The following is a 13,394-nucleotide window of genomic DNA, read 5'->3' as shown; positions in this document are numbered from 1 at the left end:
CTCCTACTCCCAAGAAAAATGTGCTGAGGTCCGGTCAGAGAGAATGGAATCAGAAATGAACTGAACTTTATCAACCAAGTGAAGCTTCACCTCTGGGGAGTTGGAGTGGGTTTGGTGGCATATGTGGCAGAGAAGAAAGCCCATGAGCATCCTTTGGTCTCACTGCATAATCTTGGAAAAAGCTTCCAGACGTTTGATGTAAAGATGCAGCCTATCAGAGAGCACCCCAAACTGAATGGCCCAGGAAAGCATGGCCTTCTGAAGCCTGCTTGGGACTGGCTTGCCCCATCCACTACCTGCTGGGTCCACAGGAACTGTTTAATTGTGCCTCTCAAACTGGATACTGCACATATTACTGCACATATCTTTTTCACGTGGCAAGTAGCTCCTGGTATCCCGACACCACGTATTCTCTCCCACGTCACCCCGACTGTGTCAACCTTTCCTTCTTTTTTGGTGTCACCAGTGCTCCGGGATGATTCTATGGCTCTGGAGCCACAGACAGATCCCAGCCTCCAATGACACCAAAGGCAAAGACCAGCTAACAAGGAAGGACCAAAAGTAGCACCTCAGGCCTTCATTGGATATATTCCTGATGGGGCATGGAGTTACCAGATCCCTTGGAACCTTTGCTCAGTACTTTGGGGGAAAACCAGAGGCGAACCAACAAATGGGTTTGGTAGCCAGCACAAGTGAGAGTGAACCCTGGTGCCCACTCTTCCCAGTTGTGCCATGGCAGAGAGTAGCAGGAGGTCTGTGAGGATCTGACCCTCACCCTTGGAGATCCACACCCACTTGCCATAAGACAGGAAGTGGACATAAACTCAACGGAGGCTAGGTTCCTTGGGTGTGGCTTCCTGTGCTCCTCTAGGTGTTCTGCTGCAGGGTGAGTGTCTCAGTAGCCTTGGAGTGGTGGGCACACGCCAGATGGGATCTGAAACTTTTGTCAAAGATGTGGGGTCAGGATAAGGAGTCCAAAGCTCACACTTCTGTCCTTTACCTGGCTTCTTGTTTTTCAAGGAAACCCACAGAACTTTGCCTTATTTCAGAAATCGGCAGCTTCTGACTGGAATTCTTGGCCTGTTTGCAGAAGAGGGTATCTCACATGTGCATCTGCAAGCCTGGGAGAGATTTCCTCACCTCACTTCCCAGTGCACTTCAATGCGCCAAAATGTGAGCATAGACTCCTGTGAGGAGAAGGGCGGGGCGCCTGGGGAGGAGGGCCCTGTGTGTGTGGTGGGGGAGGGAGTAGAGAGATCAGACTGTTATGGCAGCGCCCATTAGAGACCTGCACCAGACCCTGAGGTTGGGCTGGAGTTGTCAGCTGCCTATCCAGCGCCCATTAGGGTTTTCCTCCTTTCCTCCTCCAGCGTTCTCTCCCCGACTAGACCCACCCAACCACCTCGCCAATCCCGGTGCCCTCACTGACTCACCTCATTTTCTCTCAGGTCACGGGGGACTGTCGTCCTCACCTGTAGAAAGGGGGATACTCAGGGACAGGAAGGCTGTCACAGATGAGAGCTCCTCCTCGTGGATGGTGGCTATCAGAGCCCGAAAGACGCCAGGCATCCTCGCCCAGAGGATTTGCTCTGCCCCGAAAGGGGCACGGTGGCGACCCGCGCAGGGTTCTCTTCCAAGGTGGGTCCCAACCAACCCAACTCATATTGGACCTCGAGCATTCCAGGGAGGTGGCTTCCTCTGTTTGCTGAAAGTCTAATGACTCAGGTTTGACAGCATGCACCCTTCGATAGCTCAGCTGGTAGAGCGGAGGACTGTAGATTGTACAGACATTGTGGACATCCTTAGGTCGCTGGTTCGATTCCGGCTCGAAGGAGGTGCCTGACGCTTTTGCACGCAATGCTGCCTGGCCGCACTCACACTCTCCCAGGCAAAACACCCACGAAGTCTTTCCTGATCACCTAGCTTCCCACGCCTTGCTTCTGCTTTGTGACCCCACCAATCCTTCTATTCGTGCCATCCCCCACTTCCCCATCCTGTGCTCTCTCGCTTTTATTCACAGACTGCTCTCAGGCTTGAGCATCGCTGCTGGCTGCTGGCTGTGACAACACCGCTGTGCTCACTTTTGAAAGAGGTCTCCTGACCAGGTGGGCAAAACCTGGAAGGTCAAGTTCCCTGGAGAACATCAAGCTTACTTGACAAGGGTGTAAAGTGGGGATAACCATGGTATCTTCCGTGAAAACTCACCCTCTCGCTCTCATCCATCTCAGGCTCTTTGTCACTGCGTTGAGATCCGACAGTCTCATGTCTGTCTCTGTCTCATTCTCTTTCTCTCTTTCACAGTTTCTCTGTCCCTGTATATTTCTCTTTGTCCCTGTGTCTCTGCCTCCCTCTCTCTCTCCCCCGACCCCTCAGCCAGCCCCTCTCATTCTCCTTTGCTGGAAATGTATAGACTTAGACAGGCATAAAGAAAATGTTCATTCCCACTTTGCTGTGTCCTACTTTGGGGAGACAGCTGTCACCCTGAGAATTTCCTGATCGTAAGAACTTCCATTAGCCAGGTCAGGTTGCCCTTTAGGTTGAGGACAAGGTGAGTCTATCCCCTATCCCCACAGCTTTTCCCAAATCCCTCAAGCCTCACTTTTTCTGAGCTTCACAACTTTTCATGCTGCTACAGGCGAGTTTGGCCCCTGCTGGAAAAGCAAGGACCTAACATTCAGTTCAAAGCCATCAAAAACACCTGTGTCGAGTGCCCTGCTACTTGAGATGGTAAGGGAGACAGAAGGGGAGTACGAAAGTGCAGGCTTGAAAAGAGCTTCAGTGATCCTGGAGAGTTAGGGGCTGTTGGGTCCATGGCAGGGAGCAGAAGTAAAGCTTGAGTGACAGCTGTCATTATACAGAGGCACACGAATTCGCTGCCTTAGGCCACTGCCTGGTGGGTCTGAGCAGTTTGGAGCTTTGGGCCTAGAGGCACAGATGGACTCTACCCTCACCCCGAAGGAAAACATGCTGAGGCCCAATCAGAGAGAATGAAGCAGGAAATGGACTTAGGTTTTCTCCAACGAAGAGGGGCTTCACCTCCTGGGAGATGGAGTGGGTTCTGTGGGCATGAGGCAGAGAAGAAGGCCAACAAACAATACTTGGTCTCATCTCACCATCTCGGAAAAAAACTCCAGAGATTTGATGCACGCATGCAACCTATCACAGAGAGCACCCCAAGCCAAACAGCCCATGGGAACGTGCCCCTCTGAGGCCCTCTGGGGACTGAGACACTGACTTCCACTACCTGCTATGGCCACAAGAGCTGTTTCATTGCGGGTCTCAAACTGAAGACTACACATGTCTTCCTCTCCTGGGAAGCAGCTCCTCATCTCCCCCCACCTCCCTATTTCCCCCAACATTCCCCTGGCTTTGTCAGCCTTTCCCGCTTGTCATTGCTAACAGAAGGAGGCTGAGCTATGGCATCGCCAGTGCCCAGGATGATTCTATGGCTTTGGAGCCACAGAGAGATCCCTGCCTCCAATGACACCAAAGGCAGAGACCAACAAACACAGACCAAATGTAGTACCTTTGTCCCTTACTGGATAAGTTCATGATGGGATATAGAGACCCCAGGCTCTTTGGAACCTCTGTTTAGTGCTTTGGTGGGAAAATCAGAGGTGAGCCAGCTTTGGTGGCCAACACAAGCAAGGTTGAAACCTGGGTACCACCTCTTCCTGTTTGAGCCATGACAGAGAGTAGCTGGGTTCTGTGAGCATTTGACCCTTGCCCTCAGAGATCCAGACCCACTTGCCATAAGATGGGGAGTGGACTTAAAATCAATGGTGGCTAGGTCCCTTGGATGTGGCTTGCTGCACCTCCACTAGGTGTTCAGCTGGGGAGTGGGTGTCCCAGTGGTCTTGGGGTAGTGGCACACACCAGATCAGATCTGAAACCTTTGTCAAAGACATGGCATCAGGGTAAGCAGTCCAAAACTGACCCTTCTGTCTTCTACTTCACCTACCCTCCAATTTTTTTTTTTTTTTTTTTTGAGACAGGGTCTCTTCTGTCACCCAGGCTAGAGTTCAGGGGCATAATCATAGCTCACTGTAGCCTTGAACTCCTGGCCTCAAGCAATCCTCCCACCTCAGCCTCCTAAGTAGCTGGGACTACAGGCTCGTGCTACCACACCTGGCTAATTTTTGTAATTTTTGTAAAGATAAGATTTTGCCATGTTGTGCAGGCTGGTCCTTGTCCCTTTGCTTTTTCAGACCCCACAGAGCCTTGTCCTACTTTTAAAAGTTGCAACTGGCAAAATATTTCTAGTCGGTTTTCAGAGGAGGCAAGCCAACCCCCAGATTGGCCCCGAGGGAGAAGGGGTATCACCTGTGCCTCTGCAATCCCTGGGAGGGGTCTCCTCACCTAATTCTATTTGTTCTTTCCCTCACTTCCCAGTACACCTCAACGGGCCAAAAAGTGAACATAGGATACTGTGGGTAGAAGGGAGAAAATGCATCAGGAGGAGGAACGGGGGTTGGGGGTTGAGGGGGTGGGAGAGCAGTGGAAGGTGAAGGGAGGTCAGAGCGTTAGGGAACGGCCTCATAACCGGCCGCCACCAGACTCTGCGGCTCGCCTAGGGTTGGAAGCCTTCTACCAGTGTCCATTCCAGTTCTCCTCCTTTCTCCTCCAGCAACCCTTCCCTCACCGGACCCCCGCATCCTGCATCCACCTCGGCGGGTTGGCCCTCTGCCTCTCACCCTCTCACTTTTTTTCTTTTTTCGTTTTTTTTTTTTTTTTTTTTGCTACTGAAGTCTGTCGTCTTCACCTGTAGAAAGGGGGATGCACAGGAGGAAGACGATAACAAGTGAGAGCACACTCCCACCACCACCCCCTCTCCCCCTTCCCGCCCGCCCCCTATCCGGCCCGCCCCTCATGGATAGTTGTTATTGATGCCGGGGGAAGCCAGTCAACCACACCCAGAGGATTTTGTTCCGCCGCAAAAGGAGCACGGTGGCGATCGGCGCAGGGTTATCTCTGTAAGGCGAGTTCCAACCAACTGAAAGCTTATTGGACGACTACAGTTGCAAGGATTTGGCTTCTTGCATTTGCTGAAAGATCAATGACCTAACCGCAGAGGCGTGCGCCCTTCGATAGCTCAGCTGGTAGAGCGGAGGACTGTAGCCTGTAGAAACATCTGTGGACATCCTTAGGTCGCTGGTTCGATTCCGGCTCGAAGGAAGTACTTTATGCTTTTGCGCACGCACGCACCAAAACTACCAGGCTGCATCTCTGCCAGGTCAAAGGCTCTGCCAACCAGCATCGACACTCTCCCAGCTGAAACCCAGCAAGGCCTTTCCGGATCATCCAGCTTCCCACAGCCTATTTTGTGGCCTTGGGAGTCTGCTCATTTTTCCTGCAGTCCAGAGACATGTACCCGTCAGCCCCATAGTGCCCGTTGCTTCTGTCTTGTGACCCAGCCAATTCTCTTAATCAGCACCCCACCGCACCTCACTCTTTCACTTTTGCTCATGGACTGCTTTAGGGTTTGAGCACTGCTCAACTAGAGTGAAAAGTCTTAGTTCACTCTAAGCTGTGATGGAAGGCAGCTTAGTAAATAGGGGAGGTTTTCTGGTAAAGCCTATGCTTATCAAAGTTGAGTCAATTGAGTTTTAGATCAGGAGTAGGAGTAGATCTGTGGTCAGAGAAGTAGGGTGGACACAGAAAAGTCTGAGCAAATAAACAGAAACCTGAAGAGTGTTGATTGTGCGTGTAACTAACTATATATAGTATCATTAGAACATACAAACAAGTCCAAGAGTATCAGGAAATGAGGATTTTAAAAGTTGTACATGGAATTTTTTTCTGTCATTACATCCCTGGAGTTTCAATTGCTACTCACTCCAGAAACAGAGAAGATTGCCCTACATCTATTTGAGTTCTCATAGACAGGGCACTGTAGCTATGAAACTTTATACATATGTATATGTATACATTTATGCACACATACGTGTGTGTATATATGTATATATACACATACGTATACATATATATGTATACGTATACATATATGTGTGTGTATATGTATATATTATAATATATATATTATTCCCCAGAGCGACAAGCAGGAGAAAAAGTATATAATGTTCATGTTCTTCCGCATTCACCTCCACTCACTTCATTTCCAGTCCCATTGCCATTGCCTCTGCACATGCTTTGTGCAGCTGCCTGGCTTGGGTCAGCTGACAAATGAAGGCATGACTGATGCCAAGGGAGAAAAATCTTGTGTTGAATGTCTGCTTTTCCTGCTTTTCAGATTTGGCAGGAATGGGGAATTGGGAAATCTTCGTTCAAGATCTCTAAAAATTGTCTTCTCTCTTTTTCAAACTTTATCATATTATCTCTTTACTAATTGGGTGTCCTTTTCCAGCAATTACTACTCTTAGCTGGGGTCCTGATGCTTAGATCAATATCAGTTCCTATGTGGAACAGCCTCAGTGATAATCAAATGGTATGAACAGACTGTACATATTATTTTCTACCTTTAAATAGTGGGATTAATTAGAAACCAAGGCTTTTGTCACTCTCCCCTACCTCTCCACTCAGACCGATATCAGCAATCAAGAAGGATGTGGTCCAACACTGATAAAATGACTGTTTATATGTGAAATACATAAGCAAGAAACATAAGACCTGACCTCAAATTGCAACATATTCTGAACTATGTTGGGTAAAAGGACAGTGGATAAGTGTTAGATTATTTTTCAGGTGGAAGCCAAGAGGTGTAATCCTTTCAGGTCTACCCTTTGCCTTCTGATCCCACAGTATATACAAACTGAAATACCTTGAGACATTCTGAGGCAGTCTCCTTGTTTAAATATCAGAGTCTCCTCAAGTCAAAATTATTGGGCACTTTAAAGATAAACATTCTCTAAAAGAGGAGACAGTGGGGTCATAGAGGCTGGTAGCCAAAATAACATGTTGTCTCAGCCTCCTCAGGATCTGAAGGCACTCCTTTTTTTTTTTTTTTTTTTTAAATAAGGCAGAAGAACAGCGTCTGAGAAGCCATGCCTAGGAGAAAAGCCTTAAAAGTAAGCAGTTTCTTACTAGGCATAGCTCCTTGTTTTCTCATGTTGCAATCTCATGGTCTTTCAGATAATAAGGCATGAATTTGGTCACAAAAGAAAAGGACAAGTGAGTTCCTGCCTCTGTCTTACAGTATGACCCCATCATGGGAGGTCCACACTGTCCCAGAAGATGTATTCTTTTTACAGGCTTTCACATTTTACTGAAAATGTTGGAGAGCCAGAAATGGCACCTCTGAAGTAACCAGCTTAATCAATTTCATTTTCCCCACTCCCACCCAGACTCTTTTACTCAGCCAAAATGTACCATGTTTCCTGGGCTTACGAACGCAAGATGATAACAGGGTGCTTACTCTGTTTTGATCTCTCTGCCTCCTCTTTTGTCAATCTTCTCATTCTCTGTTACTCAAGGCAGGATCATCTTTTACCAGAACCTTTTCATAACTCCCAAGTCTTAATCTGGTTCTCTTCCTCTTTGTCTCTGATACTCCCTGATTGCTACATCTTCCCACCTATCACTCTATACTGATATTACACGTTAATATCTCTATCAGGAGTGAGCTCCTTGAAATCTGGGACAATGTCATATTCATTTTGGTATCATAAGTACCTTGCACAGTACCCTGCACAGAGTAGGCACCTGGAATATGATTATTTACTGGCCATGAGGTGTTTCAACATCAGCTCAAGAAAGATGAGAGCTCTGAATAAATAATTACATCCTGGGATTATGTGGAATCTGTAGATCAAATTGGGAAGAACTGATATCAGAACAATAGTCTTTCTATTTATGAACAAAATATCTCTTCATTTATTTATATCTTTATACTTCTTTCATCAGCATTTTATAGTTTTTCTCATATAAATCTTGTACATATTCTATTAGAATTATACCCAAGTATTTTATTTTTTGGTGCTGATGTAAATTGCGTTATGATTTAAATTTCAAGTTCCGATTGTTCATTGCTGGTATATAGGAAAGCAGTTGACATCTGTTTATTAACCTTTTATCCTGAAACCCTGCTATAATCACTTACTAGTTACAAGAGGGGTTTTTTTGGTCAATTCTTTCAGATTTTCTATAGACAGTCATGCCATTGGCGAACAAAGACAGTTTTATTTCTTCCTTCCCAATCAGCATGCCTTTTATTTTATTTTCTTGACTGATATATACTAATCAGGATTCCAGTAAGATGTTGAATAGAAGTGGTAAACTGGGGACATCCTTGTCTTGTGCCTATCTTAGCAGGAAAGCATCTAATTTCTCACCAATAAGTATGATGTTAGCTGAAGGGTTTTTGTAGGTGTTCTTTACCAAGTTGAGGAAATTCCTCTCTATTCTGGTTTTCTAAAAGTTTTCATTATGAATATGTGTTAGCTTTTGTCAAGTGCTTTTTCACTATCAATTGATATGATTACATAGTTTTTCTTCTTTAGCCTGTTGAAGTGATGGATTATGTTGATTTTTGAATATTGAGCCAGACTTTCATAGCTGCAATAAATCATTCTTGGATGTAATGTGTATTTTTGTTTTATACATTGTTAAATTTGATTTGTCAATATGTTGTTGAGGATTTTTGTATCTATATTTGTGAGATTTATGGATCTGTAATTTTCTTTTCTTGTTATGTCTTCAGTTTTGATATTAGAGTAAAGCTGGCCTCATAGAGTAAGTTAGAAAGTGTTCCTCCTGCTTCTAATTTCTGTAAGAGATTGTAAAGAATTTGCCTCATTTCTTAAATGTTTGATGGAGCTTATCAGTGGACCCATATGGGTCTGTTGCTTTCTGCTTTAGAAGATTATAAATTGCTGATTCACTTTCATTCATACATACAGGCCTATTCACATGATCTATTTCTCCTTATGTGAGTTTTTGTAGTGTGTCTTTCAAGGAGGTGGCCCATTTCACCTAAGTTGTCAAATTTATGGGCATAAAATTGTTTTTAATATTTATTTATTCTTTTAAAGTCCGTAGGGCAAGTAGTGATTCCCCACTTTTATTTCTGATATTAGTAATTTGTGACTTTTCTCTCTTTTATTTTCGGTTAACCTGGCTGGAGATTTATAGATTTTATTGACCATTTCAAAGAACCATCCTTTGTTTTCATTAATTTTTTCTATTATTTTCCTGTTTTCCGTTTCATTGACTTCCTCTCTAATTTTTATTATTAGTTTTCTTCTTGTTTGAATTTAATTTTTGTTCTTCTTTCTCTAGCTTTCTTTCTTTTTTTTTTTTTTTTTTTTTCCAAGACATGGTCTCACCCTGTTGCCCAGGTTGGAGTGCAGCGGTGTAATCACAGCTCATTGCAACCACAACCTCCTAGGCTCAAGTGATCTTCCTGCCTCAGTCTCCCAAGTAGGTGGGACTACAGGTGTGCACCACCATGCCTGGGTAATTTATTATTTATTTATTGTAGAGATGGGGCTCACTATGTTACCCAAGCTGGTCTCAAACTCTTGGGCTCAGGAAATCCTCCCTCCTTGACCTCCCAAAGTGCTGGGATTATATGTGTGAGCCACCATGCTTGGCCTTTTCTCTAGTTTTCTAAGGTGGAAGCTTAAATCATTAAATCATTGATTCTAGATCTTTCTTATTTCCTGATATATACACTCGGGGCTATAAATGTCTCTCTAAGCACTGCTTTTACTGCACTCCACAAATTTGATAAGTTGTATTTTTATTTATATTTAGTCCAAATATTGAGACTTCTTTTTTGACCCATGTGTTACTTAGAAGTGTGTTGTTTAATATAAGAATAGTTGGATTTTCTGTTACTGATTTCTTCTGTTATTGATTTCTAGTTTAATTTCATTGTGGTCTGAGAACACATCCTGTTATGATTTCTATTCACTTAAAATATTTCATGTGTGTTTGATGACCCAGAATGTCTATTTTGGTGAATGTCCCATGTGCGCTTGAGAGTAATGTATAGTCTGCTGTGGTTATATAAAGTTATCTATAAGTGTGCATATAAATCCAGTTGATTGATGGTGCTATTGAGTTCAAGTATGCCCTTACTAATTTTATGCCTGCTAGATTTGATAGATTTGTTAACTACTGGTAAAGGGATGCTGAAATCTCCAACTATAATGGTAGATTTGTTGATTTCTCCTAGCAGTTCTATCAATTTTTGCCTCATGTATTTTCAGGCTCTATTCAGCGTAAACACATTAAGGATTGTTATGTCTTCTTGGATAATTGACCCCATTATCATTATGTAATTTCCTCTTAATCCCGATAATTTTCTTACTCTGAAGACTTCTTTGTCTGAAATTAACATAGCTACTGTATCTTTCTTTAGATTAGTGCTAGCATGGAGTATCTTTCTGTCTTTATATTTAAAGCAGGTTTCTTGTAGATAACATATAGTCCGGTCTTCTTTTTAATCCACCCTGAAAGTCTTTGTATTGGTGTATTTTGACCATTCACAGTAAAACTAATGATTTATATAGTTGGATTAATATCTACCATATTTTATATTTTAACTGCTTTGTATTTATTGTCCTTGTTCATTTTTTTCTGTATTCTACTATTTTTCTGCCTTTTGTGGCTTTAATTGAGCATTTAATATTATTCCATTGCAGTGTTGTGATCATAGCTCACTGCACCCTTGAATTCCTGGGCTCAAGTGATCCTCCTACCTCAGCCACCCAAGTAGCTGGGACCATAGGCACACACCACCATGTTTGATTAATTTTTTAATTTTTAGTAGAGATAGGTCTATGTTGCCCAGACTGGTTACAAATTCCTGGGCTCAAGCAATCCTCCCTCCTCGGACTCCCAAACTGGAATTACAGGCATGAGCCACCACACCTGGCCATATCTTCTTGATTAACTGATCACTTTACAATGTTGAAATGCCATTCTTTGTGTCTGGTAAAAGTATTTAGCCTGAAACTACATTCTCTAATATTAACACACACACAGACACACAGACAGACACACACACACACACACACACACACACACACACACACACATGTGTATTAAATTAGGGTTCCCAAGAAAATGGAGAAAATGGAAAAGGGGACAAAAAACTTAAAAACTAGTTACTGAAAAATTTCAAAATATGACGAAAATTATAAACTCACAGATCCAAGTAGCTTAATGAATCTCAAGTATGTGCATACATTTCCGGGCGCGGTGGCTCACGCTTGTAATCCCAGCACTTTGGGAGGCCGAGACGGGCGGATCACGAGGTCAGGAGATCGAGACCATCCTGGTGAACACGGTGAAACCCCGTCTCTACTAAAAATACAAAAAAATTAGCCGGGCGTGGTGGCGGGTGCCTGTAGTCCCAGCTACTCAGGAGGCTGAGGCAGGAGAATGGCGTGAACCCGGGAGGCGGAGCTTGCAGTGAGCCGAGATCGCGCCACAGCACTCCAGCCTGGGCGACAAAGCGAGACTCCGTCTCAAAAAAAAAAAAAAAAAAAAAAGTATGTGCATACGCATACACACACCCCTAGAAGAAAATTAATCAAAGGCACATCATAATCAATTTGCTTAAGACCAGTAATAAGAGAAAAATCTTACATAACAGTCAGAGGAAAAATCATGTTACGGGTAGGTACAGAGCAGCTTTTATTCCAGCACCGGTGCATTCTCACCATTTTCTTTGGTGTTTACCCAAAGTTGTGGATATTGCAAGGTCTTTATACTCTGGTTGGTGGGAGCATAAACCAGTCTTACCCCTATGTGGGATTGGGAATTGTTGAGTCTCCTGTTTTCCAGTGATTCTTTCCCTGGCCTTGGTAGTTTCCTTTCACACATAGTTCATTACTCAGTGAAAGTCTCATGTATCTCTCATCTGCAGATGTCAGAAGCTTTCTATTTGTGAAGCTCCCTTTTCTCCAGTATTCTGCTTCTTGACCTCCTCAAGCTCTAATCTTTGTCTTCTCAACTTAACAATAATGAGGTGTCTGTCTGGGCTGCCTCTATGTAGTTCAGGTTGGAAACTGCCTTTCAACTGAAAGCTGGGGAAATGCTTCATAGGATTCACTCTTATTTTTCTTCTCTTAGGGATCACAGTCCTTCACTGCCTGTTGTCTAATTTCTAGAAGTCATTGTTTCACATATTTTGTTCATGTTACAGTTAACTAGGGTTAAGATAAATCCAGTTCCTGTTACTCCATCATGGCCAAAAGTGGAATTTCTCCTTACATTTTTAACATGCATATAAAATAATAGTTTCTATCAATGGCTATGGTTAATTTAACTCAGAATAAGATGAGAAAGAATCTCAGCTTTCAAGTCATTACTTTCTTTACTATCTTCACATTTTTTTATATAATCTGAGATTTTTATCTCCAAGTCATTGATTTTTATGGCCATTAGGTGGCACTATAATTGACATTCTTAGGAAACTAGATGAAATATTTGAATAAAATGTTAGAAAATTGAATTCATAGTATATTAAAACAATGTGTTAACATTTATTTACATTTACATATAAGTTCTACTTCTTTCCTTGCTAATAACTTTTTTGCATCTCACTGTTTTATGATTTTTTTTTTTTTTTATTTTCAGGAGTTCAACCTTGAGTAATTCCTTTAGAATGCATCCATGGATCTTAATGAAGATATAAGTTCTAGAACACCCCCCCCTCCACCAAGTGCCCTCAGTGTAGACTCTCTTTTGACTGCTATTTATGCTGAAAATAGAATTGTAGGTGTTATGGGCGGAACTGTGTCTCTACAAAATGTAATATGTTGAACCCCCTAATCCCCATACACCAGAACATGACTATAGGATAGCACCTTTAATGTGGTGATTGAGTTAGAGGCTGTTAGGGTGTGCCTGCCATAATCCAGCCTGACTAATATCCTTATAAGAAGAAAAAATCTGGACACAGACACCAGAGATGCATGCACATGAAGGATGAACCGTGTAAGGACAGAGAGAGAAGGTAGCCATCTGCAAGCCAAAGAGAGGTCTCAAAAGAAACCAATAGCTTGATCTTGGACTTCCAACCTCTAGAATTGTGAGAAAATGAATTCCTGTTGTTAAAACTACCCTGTCTGTGGTAGCCCTAGAAAACTAATATACTAGACTCAAAATCATTTTCCCTCTTACTCCTGAAGATAACTGACATTGTTCTTGTTACATAGAGTTTTCATTGATGATGAAACTGATTTTCCTTATTTTATAGATAATTTTTTTCTTTTACATTTCAGGAAGCATTTAAGCTTTTGTCTTTATTCTTGGACTTTGGAGACATCACCAAAGTGTATATAGTTGTGGGTATTTTCATGTTCAATACTCTTCACTGCATGGTCTCCCAAATTTCAGAAGTGTCTTTTTTTAGTTCAGATAACTTATATATTCTTTCTTTTTTTTTTTTTTTTTTTTTTGAGACGGAGTCTTGCTCTGTCGCC

At 43.0% G+C, this 13,394-nt stretch overlaps 2 non-coding genes across 2 annotated transcripts; both read left to right on the top strand.

Moving 5' to 3' along the window:
- Nucleotides 1–1,741: 1,741 nt before the first annotated feature.
- Nucleotides 1,742–1,834, top strand: TRNAY-GUA. The gene is made up of 2 exons: nt 1,742–1,778; nt 1,799–1,834. It is a non-coding gene; the product is annotated as a tRNA-Tyr (tRNA).
- A 3,247-nt stretch (nt 1,835–5,081) lies between these two features.
- Nucleotides 5,082–5,175, top strand: TRNAY-GUA. The gene is made up of 2 exons: nt 5,082–5,118; nt 5,140–5,175. It is a non-coding gene; the product is annotated as a tRNA-Tyr (tRNA).
- Nucleotides 5,176–13,394: the final 8,219 nt, after the last annotated feature.

Source organism: Theropithecus gelada, chromosome 7b (assembly GCF_003255815.1).
Source record: "Theropithecus gelada isolate Dixy chromosome 7b, Tgel_1.0, whole genome shotgun sequence".
Classification (NCBI taxonomy): Eukaryota; Metazoa; Chordata; class Mammalia; order Primates; family Cercopithecidae; genus Theropithecus; species Theropithecus gelada.
Note: the sequence above shows the minus strand (reverse complement) of the source record. Positions and strands in the feature narration are given on the sequence as shown.